This window comes from Vanessa tameamea, chromosome 26 (genome assembly GCF_037043105.1).
Source record: "Vanessa tameamea isolate UH-Manoa-2023 chromosome 26, ilVanTame1 primary haplotype, whole genome shotgun sequence".
NCBI classification, from domain to species: Eukaryota; Metazoa; Arthropoda; class Insecta; order Lepidoptera; family Nymphalidae; genus Vanessa; species Vanessa tameamea.
Genome location: NC_087334.1, coordinates 570,413 through 588,279, shown reverse-complemented (window position 1 = coordinate 588,279; position 17,867 = coordinate 570,413). Strand labels below are relative to the sequence as shown.

At 32.5% G+C, this 17,867-nt stretch overlaps 2 protein-coding genes across 3 annotated transcripts in view; one reads left to right on the top strand and one right to left on the bottom strand.

The window, feature by feature from the left end:
* The window catches only part of LOC113404947 (glycine receptor subunit alpha-2-like), a 220,310-nt gene that overhangs the window by 146,141 nt on the left and 56,302 nt on the right, over nucleotides 1-17,867 (bottom strand). The window lies entirely within an intron of this gene.
* The window catches only part of LOC113404837 (facilitated trehalose transporter Tret1-2 homolog), a 62,809-nt gene that overhangs the window by 23,993 nt on the left and 20,949 nt on the right, over nucleotides 1-17,867 (top strand). The window contains exon 1 of one of the 2 annotated variants that reach the window (XM_026645900.2): nucleotides 12,961-13,129. The exons of the other annotated variant lie outside the window; for it this stretch is intronic. The gene's annotated coding sequence lies outside the window, so the exon portion shown is untranslated. Of the gene's footprint in view, nucleotides 1-12,960; nucleotides 13,130-17,867 lie in introns of those variants that run through there. 2 annotated transcript variants of the gene reach the window in all.

Genomic DNA, 17,867 nt, shown 5'->3' with positions numbered 1-17,867 from the left:
GCTTACATGAAAATATTTTTGGTCGGATATCATTTTCCGTAACCGGTATAAATTGAGTCATCTGACGAATCGAATCATTGTCAGACTTATCATCCGTAAAGGAAATTTATTAATATATAATATAATAATAATATATTTTTTAATTGTTCCGATATTATTGTCGTTCAAATCGATTGTTTCGTCATCATGAAATATCTTGATAAATATGATTGTCCAGTGTTGTGTCTAGCACATGAGGTTGCAGATCACAAGGTTCAGGTCCAAACTCCGAGTCGGGTCCATAAAAAATATGTTGATTCTTTCGTCGAAAAATCATCTGGCCAATCTCACTCGAGTACTCGAAGCTTGGTCGACATCGAACATGAAGACATCATAAATAAATAAATAAATATAAATATTGGACAACATCACATACATTACTCTGATCCCAATGTAAGTAGCTAAAGCACATGTGTTATGGAAAATCAGAAGTAACGACGGTACCACAAACACCCTGACCCAAGACAACATAGAAAACTAATGAACTTTTTCTACATCGACTCGGCCGGGAATCGAACCCGGGACCTCGGAGTGGTGTACCCATGAAAACCGGTGTACACACTACTCGACCACGGAGGTCGTCAAATATTCATCACCTTAATACTTCAAATGACATTTTCCGCTCGATTTTATAAATTTATTTCTAAACTCAAACTCCAACTCAAATTCCTTTATTCAATATAGAAGCATTACACTTACTTATTGATAGTCAAATTAAACACTACCACCGGTTCGGAAAAGGAAACACCCTGAGCGAGAGAAGAACCGGCGTTCTAAAAACTTCAAATGTCAAATGTCATCGTACCGTTGAAAAATTAACAAGTAAAACCTTTTTGTTTATTACGACTTAAAGAATTAGCTTCTGCAACATTTATTGATGACGTTATTGCCATGTATATTTCACAAGACAATTATAGTTTCATGATAGCCATTAGGTTTGTATGTATTAGAGAATGTATATTAACCCTTAGTCCCCTCTTCTGGGTATGGAGCGGCACCTTTTATGTTAGGGATAAGGTGAAGCTTATTTGACCACGTTACTCAAAGGCGCGTTTTTGGATACCCATGTTTCTCAAATTGAAACCCGCAACGGTCAAGATCTATGTTTTATCCACTGGATCATTTTAGCTCCCGATAAATTAAAATAGGTATATCACAAATAAGTCAACATTGGGACGGAATAAAACGTAATTATTTACATTTCTGTAGCGAATGATACAATGATGACAATAACTTGAATTTTAAGCCCGTTTTTAACTGGAGTATGGACGTTACCAGTACACTTCCGTGCCTCAGAAAGCACGGCTTTTCATTGCTCTAGTAATAAGCGACCAATATTACTGTAGTTGAAATAAGACTCTAACTATGAGAATATAAATGATATGTTTGTGTAAACTCACGGCGTAGAAGTTCACTTGTTTTTTATATTGACCATGTCTGAATATCTTGCGTTATATCACCATTATTTCTGTGCAAAGATTAATCATTAGTATTTTAATTTAAGTCTATATTACTAGATACATTTGCGCGTATCTATGCGTTGGCGACATCAAACTGGCCTCGCCATGGAATTGAAACATCTTATGTTCATGAAATCATCGTTATCTTGTAGGTATCGATTATAATCTATGACTTTTCAGTGAATTAACCTTGTTTATATATCTACTTGGAAAATTAGAGCAGACTTAATCATTGATTGAGACAGATATGAGCAGTATATTTGTTTCAAGATTTTTCAAAATTACTCAATTATCAAATTCAAAAGAATCGTTAAAGAGCGTTTGTGTGCTAAAGGATATTACAACACTAATGACTTTTTAGTTGACTGCACCTTGGGAATGAGATGATCGCCTCCAGGCTGAAATTACAAAAAAATGTTTATTTTCTACATGTAACATGAAAATTAAAAAAAAAAAATTATATATATTCCGCTGAGTTTCTTTCGCCGGTTCTCCTCAGGTCCGAGGTGTTAAATTCCGAACCGGTGGTAGATTTTTGACAATCAATAAGCAAGCGTAGTCACTTCTGTATTGAATAAAGATTTTTGACTTTGACTTTTAATACAAACTTTGGGCTTTGGTCACCCGCATTTCAAAACTTGTTATAGTTAGTTGATATAATTGAAACAGGCTTAGTATAGTTCATAAAAACTATACAACTATATCTTTTATATTTTGACCGTAGTGTTTCTTTACTTAAGGATTATTTGTAGATATACAAACAGACGAAATGAATGGCCCAGTGGTTAGAACGCGTGCATCTTAACCGATGATTTCGGGTTCAAACCCAGACAGGCACCACTGAATTTTCATGTGCTTAATTTATGTTTATAATTCATCTCGTGCTCGGCGGTGAAGGAAAACATCGTGAGGAAACCTGCATGTGTCTAATTTCAATGAAATTCTGCCACATGTGTATTCCACCAACCCGCATTGGAGCACCGTGGTGGAATATGCTCCATACCTTCTCCTCAACGGGAGAGGAGGCCTTAGCCCAGCAGTGGGAAATTTACAGGCTGATTATATATATATTATATATAGTATAGTTTATAAAAACTATACAACTATATCTTTTATATTTTGACCGTAGTGTTTCTTCACTTAAGGATTGTTTGTAGATATATAAACAGACGAACACATATATAAATTATAATCAAAAATAGCTACCGTATATATAAATTGTTACCGTGTTTAATAGAGGGAATATTGTTAGCATAATTTCTCTGCTGCATCACAACTCCTCTTTACAACCGATCTTCCAAACAACAGTGAAGGCAATCCGATGGGGTGTTACATGTCATAGAAAAGAAGTAACAAAGTAATTTGGCCGCTATGCAGGGAAAATCTAAATGCTATGAACTTATAGACCGAGATGGCCCAGTGGTTAGAACGCGTGCATCTTAACCGATGATTTCGGGTTCAAACCCAGGCAGGCACCACTGAATTTACATGTGCTTAATTTGTTTATAATTCATCTCGTGCTCGGCGGTGAAGGAAAACATCGTGAGAAAACCTGCATGTGTCTAATTTCAATGAAATTCTGCCACATGTGTATTCCACCAACCCGCATTGGAGCAGCGTGGTGGAATATGCTCCATACCTTCTCCTCAACGGGAGAGGAGGCCTTAGTCCAGCAGTGGGAAATTTACAGGCTGATTATGTATGAACTTATATAGCGTCAGTTGATAAGAAGAAAAGCTGAAGCGCCAAAATAGTACCGTTGGAAAATGAGGTTTAAGGTTAAGTTAGTAAAGCTTTGACGTTCTTGAAACTCCGTTATGCCGCGCATGTCCTGTTTCGCTCTGTCTCATTGGTCAATTGTTTAAAACATTGCGTAAGACCTAATGACTATTTTTTTAATAGTTCTAATGAATAAAAAATATTATTTTGACGTTTCTGACCTCGAACTTGTGATGGTGTGATTTTATTATGATACTTTTTAGATTAGGTAACTTTAAAACATGTTTTTATGTCAGTTTATTGTTTTTATATCTCTGGTCCGTTTACAACTTTCAATGTAACTTTTTATAAGCTTTTGTTATTTATCACCTGCTGGTATGTTCCAGTAACCGTATTAAAGTAATTGCACTTCATTTTGATATAATATAGTAACATATACAATTATTCGCCGAGTGGTCGAATTTTGACATAAAATCGTTTCCGGCTTCCAGTTTCTATATTATTTTATATTTATAGCTTTGGTTAGAGGACTGTAAAATGGGTCACCTGAGGTTTGACAACCTCCGTGGTCGAAGAGTGTGTACACCGGTTTTCATGGGTACGCCACTCCGAGGTCCCGGGTTCAATTCCCGGCCGAGTCAATGTAGAAAAAGTTCATTAGTTTTCTGTGTTGTCTTGGGTCTGAGTGTTTGTGGTACCGTCGTTACTTCTGATTTTCCATAACACAAGTGCTTTAGCTACTTACATTGGGATCAGAGTAATGTATGTGATGTCGTCCAATATCTACTGGCTTACATCGCCAATGCGCCACCAACCTGAGGAACAAAATGCGAAGAAGATGAGTGAGGGCACTCATCCTTCAAGCCGGAACACAATAATACTCAGTATCGCTGCTTGACGGTAAAATATACGATGAGTGGTACCTACCCAGACGGGCTTGCACCAAGTTAATACAACACGCTTCCTTTTCACGAAATCTCAGCCACAGATTGCAGGAAAACGAAACGAATGATGTTACACACGGACGAAAGGATCAACGGATTCCAAAAAATTGGTCATATTTTCATACAAACAGACAAAAAAGCACATACATATAGATATACCAAAAAAGAATGTGCAAAATTTTAGATCAATGGGCTAAATGTCAAACATCTGTCAAAAAATAATATAACAATACGACTCAATTTCAATTTTATCTCTATATTAAATGATTTTTTTTTTGTATCATAATGTTAATATATTATATTATAACTAGCATACAATAAATCATAAAATTAACAAATATTGATAAATTATCAATATAAGATATTTTGTCGTAACTAAATACACAATCGGTTATACGTATTTACATTTTTAAAAGTTTACAGTCATTTGTCATGTTTCTCATGTTTATTTTATCGAACGTGCGCAGGCGCAGATAGCGAGGGTCATGACCTCCTTAGAAGAATTTCTTTTTAGCTGACATCGAACAAAAACACCTTATTAAATCGAACTTCCTTTTTTACATACAAATGTATAATCATAGCTGTGACCTGATTTGATAAATTATATTTTTGAGTATTTCTCATTTAATATGACAAATGCAATTCCCACAGCTGGGCAAACACCTGCTCTCCCGTTTGTGAGATGGATTTGGAGATTGTTTCACTTGTGCCATAACAGGTTGCTGGAAACACAAGTCTTCCTTCACCACAAAAACAAATTTAGCGTTTTAAGTCTAATAGGATTGGAACTTTACTGGTTTCATTTAAGACCTGCGTGTTCTATCCACTGGGCGCAGAGGTTAATATTATATTTATCTCTTAATTATTTCACTTTTAACCCCGTATTGATTAGAAAATAAAACGTGAACTATTTGTATAAAATGTTTTCTGTCTGATGACCTCCCGCGAACATCTTTATCTATATTAATATTATAAATGCGAAACTCTGTCGGTCTGTTTCTTGCTGTTTCACTGAATCGATTTTGATGAACTTTGGTATGAAGCAAGCTTAAACTCCAAGGAAGAATATAGGCTACTTTGCTATGCTAACTCCTGACGAGTAACCCTTAAAACGCAAGCGAAGCCGTGGGCAGTAGCCAGTAACATATAATTTACTACAAGATGATGTTAAAGCAACGACACTTCAAGGATGGTCTTTCTTATTCGACCTAATATTTGGATATGATGCCGACCATTACCATTCCACTATTCCATTTAAGGAAACTAATTCCTAAAGGATTATCTAAAATGATTATCCATGACGAGACCCCTAGGCAAAGTACATCTCGGGACCCCTTTTCTAACGGCAAGAGATTAGAGATCAACTACTCCGGGGTCTCCACAAAAAATATCTAAAACAAATCATTCCAATTCCGACGATAAATTTAAAATATATGTAACATAATATATTATATATTGTTTAATTTTATTAAGAAAACTAGCTCATCCCGACGTCGCTCGGTTATATTACGATACAGCCTATATCCTCGATAAATTGCCTGTCTAATACTGAAAGAATTATACAAATCGTACCAGTACTTATTGAGAATAACGCGTTCAATCAAACAAACAAACAAACAAACTCTTCAGCTTTAATACTACATCTAAATCCGTTCGTGCTTATAAAAATATCACAACAAAAACTTACGCTAAGTAAATAACCAAAGAACAGCTTGTTTATTTATTTTATATATAATTATTATAAAACAATACAACGACACGCGAAGATACGCCGACGAAACAAAACATTTGCGTACGACAAATTTCATCACTCATTTGTTTTATTAAGATGAACTCCGAGTTCTGTTTATATTTCGACGATTCTTTTCACATCGTACGCATTTTCGTCATACAGTAACAAGCTATTAATATTCTACAACGAATACAAGATAAGACGCAAACGCAATAAATATGAATCAATTCAAATAAACCAGCTCTTAAATTGAATAAATAATTTATTTTTAAATGGAAATCCCGTTTGATAACGATAGTTTTACTTTCAAAGAGTCTTTGCTATAAATTTTCCAAGACTGTTACACGTTCAATGCAGATCGAGGTCTAACGTGCCTCGTATGCATCTTCCTTACGGTGCGGCTAAGAAAATCATAGACCTCTCTGTCGTGCGGAGGCCGTAACGTCTATTTGATATATTGTAGGACAGAGATAAATATATTTATATGATGCCTATTGAAAACAGAATGCTATGGTGTACCTACTTAATACGGGGTCTCCTCGACCATGTACCGCACTGAAGAAATAAAATTCGATCACATTACAGCATCACATCACATCAAGTTTTAGTTTCTTAAACGTTACGGGGTCTAATAAGCCCCGTACCGCAGGAATGGAAAAATAAAAAAATGATGCCGCAGCGAACGTTTTAACTATAGATCACATATGAACGTATTGAGATGGGTTCTGTAATGATTGTGAGTGTCTGTTTGTGTGTATTTCAATCGAAGGAGTAAATAAATATTAGATTTACGTATTACATGAGATTGGCTTATCGTTCTGCTGTATAATACATTACAAAGAATTCTTGATATATCTTTACTAGATGTGCCCGTTACTTCGTGCGCGTTTGAATTCAACAAAAAAGTTATTGTTGCCTAAGTTACTCCTTATTCCATCAGCTATCTGCCAGTGAAAGTCCTGACAAAATTGATCCAGCCGTTCCATAGATAAACCGGAACAAACAGACAGACAAATATTGAAATAAATGATATTTTGGTATACTTACCGTGTATACATACATATGCATTTAGTAAAAAGCGATTATTTCAATATTATAAACAGACACTCCAATTTTATTATATGTATAGATTTATAATACAATACTGTTCCACTTCACTAATTATATATGTATAATTGTATATATTTTAATTTTACTTCCAAATTTAAAACTTATACTGATATTTATAACGTCATTTTCTCCCGATAATATTATAAAATTTATTCAAGTGTTAATTCTACGCCAATTTGTTCAATTTGCTTCACTCCTCTTGTTACAGTAGTTTATAAGTGTGATGGTTTTTACGTACGTCGAAATCGAAAAGGCACATGTTATATTTTTATTCTAAGCCCGTCTGGGTAGGTACTACTACCCACTTATCAAACACCAACGCCAAACAGTAACGTTTTGTACAGTTGTGTTCGGGTTTGAAAGGTGAGCCAGTGTAATTACATAACATCCCAAGTTCCTTAGTTCCCAAAGTTGGTGGAGCATTGGCGTTGTAAGGAATGTCTAATATTTCTGACAGCGTCAATGTCTGTAGGCGGTGACCACTTAACATCTGGTGGTGAAATGATCTGACTGTAGATGCAATTATAACAAATGTCGTAAAAAAACAAGTCAAGTTTCAATATGTTATATGACTTACAGAAAAATAGGTAAGTCAATTAACATATTGACCAGTTGAATGAACTGACTGACAAGCAATCTGTGTGATTATATCAGTACTAATATAGGCTTAAGAGTTTGATTGTTAGAGCGCGCTTATCTCTGGAACTGGCCCTCAGATTTGAAAAACCTTTATGGATTTGATAAACCATTTCAGAAAGGTTATAAGCTGTTTAATATCAGGCTCACAGGGATGGAAAAGGGATGCTTAAAGCGGGTGAATCTGTTAGTATCAATATATAAGCTAAGTGTTTCAATTGAAAGTAGAATAAAAGTAAACTTCGGGAAGTTTGATATGATCATATTTGTAAGCGCTCACGTGTATCAGAGCGACGAAAACAAACATCTTTTACAAATTACTTCGACCAATCAATCGATGTGACTGTTCGTTTTATTATCATTGAAAGTGGGCGTCGTTCGTCGTGTAAATGAAAACAGATGTATTTTGTTGTATATGTACCCTTGAAACTGTTAAAGGAGTAATCGATATAAACATTTTAGTAAAATTTAGAGAGTTCTAGATTCTCTGTTATGGTCGTGATTATCTAGTGGTAAATTTTAACCGATGATTGTGAGTTCAGACCCCGGAAAGTACGAATTATTTTCATGTGTCATGTTTATAATCTATTTCGTGCTCGGCGGTAAAGAAAACCGTGTATTGTGTTTTACAAAATTCATCCACATGTCTATCCAGCACTGGAGCATGGTCGTTCTCTCCAATTCAAATTTCCAAACGCCAATACTTGAATACTAATTCACTACAAATAATATCGACAAACGCTTTGTGATTTATCGATTTAGCAATTGATCGAATAAAATCGATTCAAATGATCGTCTACGTGAAGAGATTGTAAAATCTATTCGTCCATTTCATGGCACACTTTGCTACATATTCGGATTTCATATTCGATCTCAAATCGAATGATTTCGAATTAGATAGATCATTTATTTCGGTCGTAAGTATGACACGTACTTTGCCCCCAACTGGTTGAAGGAAAGTGGCAATATATTTATTTCATGCTTAAAAAATACTTTAAGAAAACACATTTACATTACACACACAAAATAATATATTTAAGTTTTATCAGAATGTATATAAGCCTGTGGATCACACCACTGTTCGGTTATCACGAGACCTCAATTGATTTAATTATCACAAAATACCTAAAACGTTATGTACACGCGTGTATAATTAATAAATTGATCATTAGTAAATAAATTAGTAATTATTTAATTATTATCATGTCAGTTGTTCTCGGTGAAACCTTAATGCAATACTTTTGAATGATGATTCGATATTTATATCATTTCATACAATCAAATGTGTAGGTTTGTATTGCATTTGTCACTTTTAAACAATTGGGACTGAACTAACGACCACACACAGTATTGCAATATTGACTACATTCGTAAAACTAGCAACATATTCTTATTTTTAATAATAACAATTTACTTATTATACATCGTGAGGTATTTTAATTAAACTATTGTTGTTCTGTTTTGAAGGGTTAGTGAGCCAATGTAACTACAGGCACAAATATAATGCCTCAGTTCCACAAGTTGGTGGCGAGTGAATGATGTAACAAATGGTTAAAAATGTATTTGGTATAAACACAAAAATACCAAGTATTGCTGTTTTAAAATATTTTATTGGTAAAAAATACGATGCCTACTTTGTACAACGATATAATTATATTATAAAAAATCAACAGAGTCCGATTTAAAGGTCTGGAGGCCCTGGGGCCACAAAAGAGAGACCATAGAGCAACAGCGGCGTGGAGACCCTGATTTGATTATATATTAATTTGAATATTTTAATTTCAATTAGTAAGCTATATAAATATTTACTAGTACCGGTAACTTTTAAAACAGTAATTAGTAAGATTATTATTATTGGACTGTGTCTAGATTATTATTTGTTATTTCGTTGTGATCTTCGTCCTCCTTTCATGTGGAGCCCCAGGGCAGTTACCCCGGTTGCCCTCCCCTAAATCCGGCCTGCAAATCAATTATATAGTTTTACGAGCACTTTGGAATCGTTTTAGATCATGTAAAGCTACCACCGATTTAGAATGTAGATTCTACCGAAGGCAACTGGCAAGAAACTGAGTTCATTTTTGCAACATTGCAACACAAATTGAATATATCTTATCTGAAAGTCAAAAAGTACCATAAGTATACATATTATGAGTATGTCTAGATAATTTTGGTAAAGTCTTGAAAATGATCGTTTTGACCAAAATCGGTCAGGAGGACATTATACCTAAACTAAAATTCCTCGAAAGTGTCGTTGTTATCCATACACAACTTAGTAAATGTCATGTTTGTGTATTTATTAATAACGTTTATCCTCAGAGAGAATATCCAAATATATATATCGTAAATTAATTACCGTTTTAAATTTAATTTAATCAATTCAAGGAAGGATTAAAAAATGAAACACATTATTAACATAGAAAATTGTTATCGATTTGAATTATTCTCAACTATAGCGTCATTTTCTGTCCCCCTGACAACGCGACAACAAAATTCAACGATTGTTTAGTTAAGACGTGAAAACTTAACAAAGAAACGAACTTACTTTCGCGTTATATGAGTTTGTATTACTTCTTAAAATATATAAAACGATATTTATTGTCAAAATTAAATACGCAGAATTGAATATTCATCAACACTATCAAATTGTTACGTGCGTAGTGACGTCCCGATTTTAGCGAGTAATTAGAGGTCAGGGAAAGCCAAAACTATATGACGACACTGCACTTTAAACACTATTGGGTTATATAGTGATGCGACATCAATATCGATATGTTGATAATTAAGTGCATTATTTATTTTTAGAGGAAAACAAAATTACCTTGTAATTGATAAGTAAAAAGGTTAGAATTGAAACATACGAGCTTATGTGTGTTTTCAATGTTTCCAACAAATCATTTTTGTTTTGATATTATACAAATCTTAAAAATGTATTTTTGTTTTAAAGAGAATACTGGCAACACCATGTCTTAGGGCACAACAAAACTGGTTATACAAGCTCGAACATAATGTTACTTTGAAGATATTTTAACGAGTAGACATTATGACGTTTTTCAATTATTTCTTTTAATTCTTTTAAATATAATTTAGTTATAAATTAATTTTGCATTATATTTTAAAATACAAAGTCATTTGATGGGTTCTTGATAAATTAAATCAAACAGTTAACCATACTTTTATAATTTTATATATGACATTTTTATTCAAAATGAAAAGTGGCAACCTTTCAAGTATCATGCCTCGCAGTGCCTAGTCATGTAATAAATGTTCAGAAGAAATCAATTATTCAATTGAAGTTCCTAATATACATACTAATAAATCATACTGTTTTTGTTATTTATTTATTAGCTTTCAGTATGATTGTGGTCAAGCCTAAACAATAATAATTAAAAAAAAAAAAACAATAAAACGATAAAAGACACAATTCGATTTTTAAACTGCCTTCAAGAAGTACAATAACAACGTACGATGCCAAATCTAAATGGACTATATACATATATCATTCAAATTTTATTTGTAAATCCTAGATTCCTCAGTCTCTCGAGTTAGTGGAAATTTTGTTACGATTCAGTTCACATACGTGTAAATGTATTGTTCAAATTAAAACCTTGCTTATTTTAATTGCTATTGAACAAAATGGCTCTTTATTATATGTTTTTTTAACTTCGAAAAAACTAAGCATTTTACCTTTCTCATTTTTTTTATTCAAGATGAGGAAAATACTTTTTATACAAGATTCGGAAGTTAAGTTACATTGAACGTGAAAATGAAATAAAATCTACTTTGAAATATCATAATAATAAAATACTTTATAAAAATACATCAATTCAATTTAAAAAAAAAGCTATTATTTTCTTTTTGTTGTGTTCTGCCTGAAATCAAAATCATCAATTAAAGTACTGGAAAAAATATTAAGTGTAAATACCTATTTGTAGTTTTTTCTTCGTGCGTTGGTAGGGCTTTGTTTTGTTGGCAAGCCCGTCTGGGTAAACAATAATACTTTATATTTTTGCGTTCCGGTTTCAAGGGTATAACTACGGACACAAGAGATACAACATCTGGTTTATGGCGCATTTGCGATGTAAGGAATGATTAATATTTCTTACAGCGCTCTTGTTAATGGGCGGTGGTGATCACTCACCATCAGACTCATTTGCCCGTCCACCTACCAGTGTTATAAAAAATAAATATCCATTCGTAAAACTCCCTCCATTTTTTAAGTCGGTTACGAATCTAATAATTGTATGTGTTGTTGAAAACTCTTGACATAATTGTTTGCATTTAAATTGAGATTCCGGTTATCTAACTGTAGGTTTACTTTAGGATGTAACATTTATTTGATTCTATTCCAAATTTGCAGAAATAATGACTTTTCCTTGTGACAAGTATTTACAGAGCGATTTTCGTGCAAATTGTTACTGATATGCGTAGTTCGTTACGTCTTTGGCTTTTTGACTAATAAAAAAAAAATTAAATGTTAAATTAAAAAATAAGAAATAATATAATTAATGTAAATAGAAAACCAATAAATTAATAGAAATAATTTCTATTTTCCTTTTAAAGTTTTTCTATTTTTAAATATTACACTTTTTTGATAATTGTCTTAACAAAGTTATTTTTAATAAAACAAACAAAATTTCCATCGTTATTTATTTTAAGAAGACAGAATTAATTATATCAAGATCAACAATTTGTTTACACCGTTATCGTTATTGTTACAACAGAAACAGTGACATTGATAACAGAAATGCAATCAAATCTCTGTTCTTGACAAGATATATCTGTCAAAAAAAAAGTTCATTACGTATGTACTTTGTATATAAATTGTTACAGGCAATTACAGAGTAGAAATCGAAATTCGGCAACATTTTACGCGAGTGCGCGCGTCTTTTTCATTTTTTTTTTAATTTCGTTGAACTTTGTGCAAATCATTCCGAATTTAAAAAAAATATAGTTAATCGTAAGTATTGGATTTAGTCTGTTGTGCAATACAATAGTGTTACATGCACGGTAACACAACACTTTAAACTTGACCCTCATAGTGCATTGACCTTAACGACGTATCAAAAAGTCGTCAATCGTGTTAACTTTTTTACAAATAGAAGAAATATCGAAGCACTTTGAGATACCGATATATTTTGAAAAAAAAAGGAAAATCGGTAACAGGAAAATATTTGAATTTCAAAATTAGCTCATTGCCTCAACAAATAATCCTTGATTTGATAATATGTAATACATTTATTAAATCACAGTAAACATACGGGTAAAGGCTAAATCAATATCGATAAACGCATATATATCGACAGTGAGGACGTCACTAGCTACTCGTGTTCGCGAATTGCGTACAGCATCGTACGTTCATTGCGCGTATCAGTTAACGGGTTGTCGTACTCTGGCGCGTACGTGTAATATAAAAACAGTTATTTTTTTTAAATAGTGTTGTGAGTAGTGGGCGTTTTTTTTTTCGATATTTTGTGAAATACAATTAAAAGGTAATTTTTGAACGCACATTTTTCTTGTTATTTTTATTATTAAAATAATTTTATATTCAATTTTGTGAAATATCTAATAGTAGGTACGAATGAAAACTATATTTAAGAAGTTCTGTAGTTTTTACTTATGGTGTTAGTTTAAGTGAAATGTCAGTCCATTTTGGCGGGAGAATCGAGTTGTTCTTATTACGAAATTGAAATACTTCGAAACAATCCAACGCGCGTATCTAGATATTTCTTGATGAACGCACAATAATCTAGACAAAGTTTTATCATTTTTGAATTAAATAATATGTTTTATTTATTTTAAGAGCGTTTTTAATTATCTAACATATAATTATGAGCTATAATTAAAATATATACCATTTTTTGTTATAGTAAATTAAAGCTAGAATCTTTATTCAAATATCATACTTGTTTATTGATCATTAAAAAATTACCGCCGGTTCGGAACGAAACACCTGAAGACTAAGTAGAACCGGAAAATCTGATCTATTGTATAAATATAAATATTTATACAAAAGATCAGATGGCCCAGTGGTTAGAACGCGTGCATCTTAACCGATGATTTCGGGTTCAAACCCAGGCAGGCACCACTGAATTTTCGTGTGCTTAATTTGTGTTTATAATTCACCTCGTAAAACAAGGAAAACATCGTGAGGAAACCTGCATGTGTCTAATTTCAACGAAATTCTGCCACATGTGTATTCCACCAACCCGCATTGGAGCAGCGTGGTGGAATATGCTCCATACCTTCTCCTCAACGGGAGAGGAGGCCTTAGCCCAGCAGTGGGAAATTTACAGGCTGATTATGTTATGTTTATGTTTTATTATAAAAGCGAAAGTAATTCTATTACCACTTCACGCTTAAACCGATGAACCTAGTTAGATTAAATGTCGTATGGACATAGTATGAACCCCAGGGAAGGATGTAGTTTCTTTGTTTCACCCCTTGAAGGAGTAAAATTGGGGTTGACAGTTTGAACTATAGGTTAGTTTTTATTAGTTTCGCGCGTCTAAAGCTTCGTTCGGCTATCAATCGTATGTAACTCAGTTACCTATATAAAGTTATTCTTTGATAGAGATAGTTATATTATAGTTTATCACTGTTAAGTATATTGTATTATTTAAATATATACTGATTATTATTATTACAGAAGTATAGATATTAATAAAGATTTCTGACGTGCTTTCAAATATTAATAAATTGTATGAATATTAATATTCTATAATGATATCTAGATTTCTAGATATAAAAAAATGTACTATTTTTTGTTAATTGATATATTCGTAACACCGATTATTTGTCTCTATGCAATTTATAATTAATTCAAATTCAAAAAAGTTCTAATTTCAATAAAAAAAAGATATACAATTTTTGAGAGGTTTAAATATTTAATTTTTTAATTGCCCTCTCGGTTCTCTATTAAAAGCGTTGAAGCTGTTATCGAATTCTATACCACACACAATTTGACAATACTAGACAATTATATATATTTCTTATTGTTTTGCATTAGTTACAAAAAAAAGACAAATTTCAGAGTTCTTTATTTAACAGAAGTACACTAGTACTTATTAAGAGTCAAAGTAAGGGGCCATTCATTTATTACGTAAGACGATTTAGGGGGGTCAACCATGTCTTATGTTTTCTTACAAGGGGGTGGAAAGGAGTCTCGATAGTTCTTATGTAAGATCAAAAAAATGCACAAAGTTAATTAATTTAAAAAAATTGATTCTTTGAAACATAAACTTTAAAATAAACCTAACGTATATTCATTTTTTCCTTTAGATTCTTACGTAATAAATATTAAACAGGGGGGAGGGGGTCGGGCTATTCTTATTTTATCTTATAATGGCGGGGGCGTGTAAAAAACAAGCGAAAATAGTCTTACGTAATAAATTAATGGCCCCTAAAGAATACCACAGGTTCGGCAATGAAAAGGCCGCGACTAGAACTGGAATAGTATGCATAGATCACAGTTTTAAGATATCCCTGCAGAACCTTCGGCATTTCTATTATGTGGCGTTTCGAAATTTTATACGGAACACGAGTTAATAATCTTAAACGGACTTTGATATTCATATTGAAAATTAATATCGGATATATTAAATTAAAAAAAAAAAACAAAATCAAAATATGTATACTTTATTCCAGTAAGCTCTTACAAGCTCTTTTGAATCGTCATTTAACAAACGATATTAAGTAAAGCTACCACCGGTTCGAAATGTTAGTTAAATACAATTATATATGTATGTTATATATATGTATATATCCTGCCTTTTTATCATATATATAATCTTGTAAATAAAATAAATGCAATATAATTAAACATTTCCTAGTTAATACAAAAAAACAGACCAGACCGGTGCAAAAGTATGTATGTCTGGTTTAATATTATTTCTGTCAACAACCTTCACAGACAAAAACGAGATTAAAGCTTTTATTTAATTTATAAACTTCCTAGCGACCCGCCCCAGCTTCGCACGGATGCAATGCTGATAATAAATATACCTACTACAGAATGTCTTACAACGTTCACAGTTTTTCAGTCATTAGACAATATAAACCGCTATGTCCATGCGTTTTAAATATGTAATGGATAATCTTATAACTACAAATATATTTATGTATGCAGTATGAAAATCATCGAACAACTGTTAAATGTTTACCTAAAGACAGTTCCATAAGATTTCTATGTATATATTTTAGAATTTCTCTCGTATCGCTCGCACAATATATTAAAATCTATTTAAATTCTACTCGAAAGTATTTTAAAGGTAATTTGCATTAATATTGACAGTGACTTTAAATACCATTGAGAAATTTATGCTTGCACTAAATATAAATCAAGTGTCACGAAACGAATTGCATTTAAAATAATTATTTTATTTGTATAAATCATAAACGAATAAATATCTGAGCTCATATTTTAACGAATAACGTTTGTGTTTGTGTGTGTGTATGGCATTTCATGACTTAGAAGTCTTGTATAAAAACAAAATGGCGGTCCCGAATACTTTTTGAACTAAGCGAATAAATCTTTTTATTTATATATTTTCAATTACTCCTACTATTTTTTTTAACCGGAACGTATTTCTCATTAATATAGTATTACTTTTAGATAAAAATAAACCACATCACGTAAACCCACGATTATATTTTTAAGGCTCCCTTTTTGTAGAGGACTTAGATAGCTCATACCTGTTACTCTCCCCTAAATCTGGCCCTGTGATGTCCACCTGACTGGTTTCGGTTACCGAGGCCAATCTTAAGGAATAACCAACTGTACAGGACACCTTATAGTACTCGCGTGCACACACACAACATACAAATGTACTCTCTCTTCGTAACTCTCTTGATAAGATGGGACTGGAGTCCGAGCTTTACGTGCATTCCAAGATGCGAGAGTCACAGCCAGATATTGGATCAGGATGCTACTGAGCATTAATTTTCATAGCAAAATCATAACTTTTTACTGTACCTAGTACCTCGAGATCTACAAGCCTTATAACAAAAGCCTTATAACCAAGTCACTGGACCAACAAAGTACTTCTGAAAAATTACAAACACATCATACACAGACACTGCCGTTCCACGTATGTTATTTACACAACATCAATGTGCCAGCCATTCCACATTTGTCTGTAACACTGGCTCACTCGCCCAACCAGAACCATATAACACAATAAAATATATTACTGGAGTTTATGGAATATCACACAACACAAGTCTACATAGAGAACAAAAAAACGTGGCGTTAGTGTTCGTTGATTACAAGATAAATAAATTTCATTCTATATGATTACATTATGACTTTAAAAAGTAACTACGTTAGTAAAAAAATACTATTGATTTCCTTCCGGAACTCTTCGGTAAAACACCCAACAAAAGCAGACCCGAAAATAACTTGCCAAATTCGTTCCAATACGATTTAAAATACTTATAGGAGGTTCTTAGTACTTAAATAATATTATTTTTACTTTTTTTTTAAAGACTTATTATTGTTTCCACGTTGTACAACGCGTCGAAACACAGTTCGAGTATAAATATCACAGTAGTAACGTGTTATCGAGAACGTTGTTATGGCAACCATCTCGCTAGACGAGTTTTCATTTGCTTTTTTTTTTATTTTCAGTACATTATACTTGAGTATAAAAATAGGCTCGAGATATATGTACGTGTTTGTAGTTAATTCAATCATCATTGAACACTATTTTTGTTATATATATTAAGTAAACTTGTTAATTAGAATATCAGCTGATATGTTTATCTAAAACCAGATTTTAACAAGAGAAATTGGTTATGAAAAGACATAAATTATAATTTAAAAAACGGGAGTCATACATACTTCCTATTATTTATACGTATGTATGTCACACACATAAATATATAGGTTTTTAGCTGTTTGTAATTTTATATGACAATATTTATTATTTATCAAATATGTGATTAAGTCTCTTTACGTCTTATGTATAATAATATTGGTATTAGTTTGAGGTGAATGGAGTTCAAAATCTTTTGAACAGTCGCTTTGAAATTTGGTACATATATTATATGTATTATTTTCATGAAAGTTTATACAATCTATGTATTTTTATGTTCCTTGCGCGGTACAGTCTGCGCCTTAGTAGAGTATAAAGCAAAAAACAGTCAGTAATTGCCTTGTTGCCGGACTAAAGCCTCCGTTTGATGAGAATGTTATTGGTTTATTCCACCACGCTGCTCCAATACAGATTG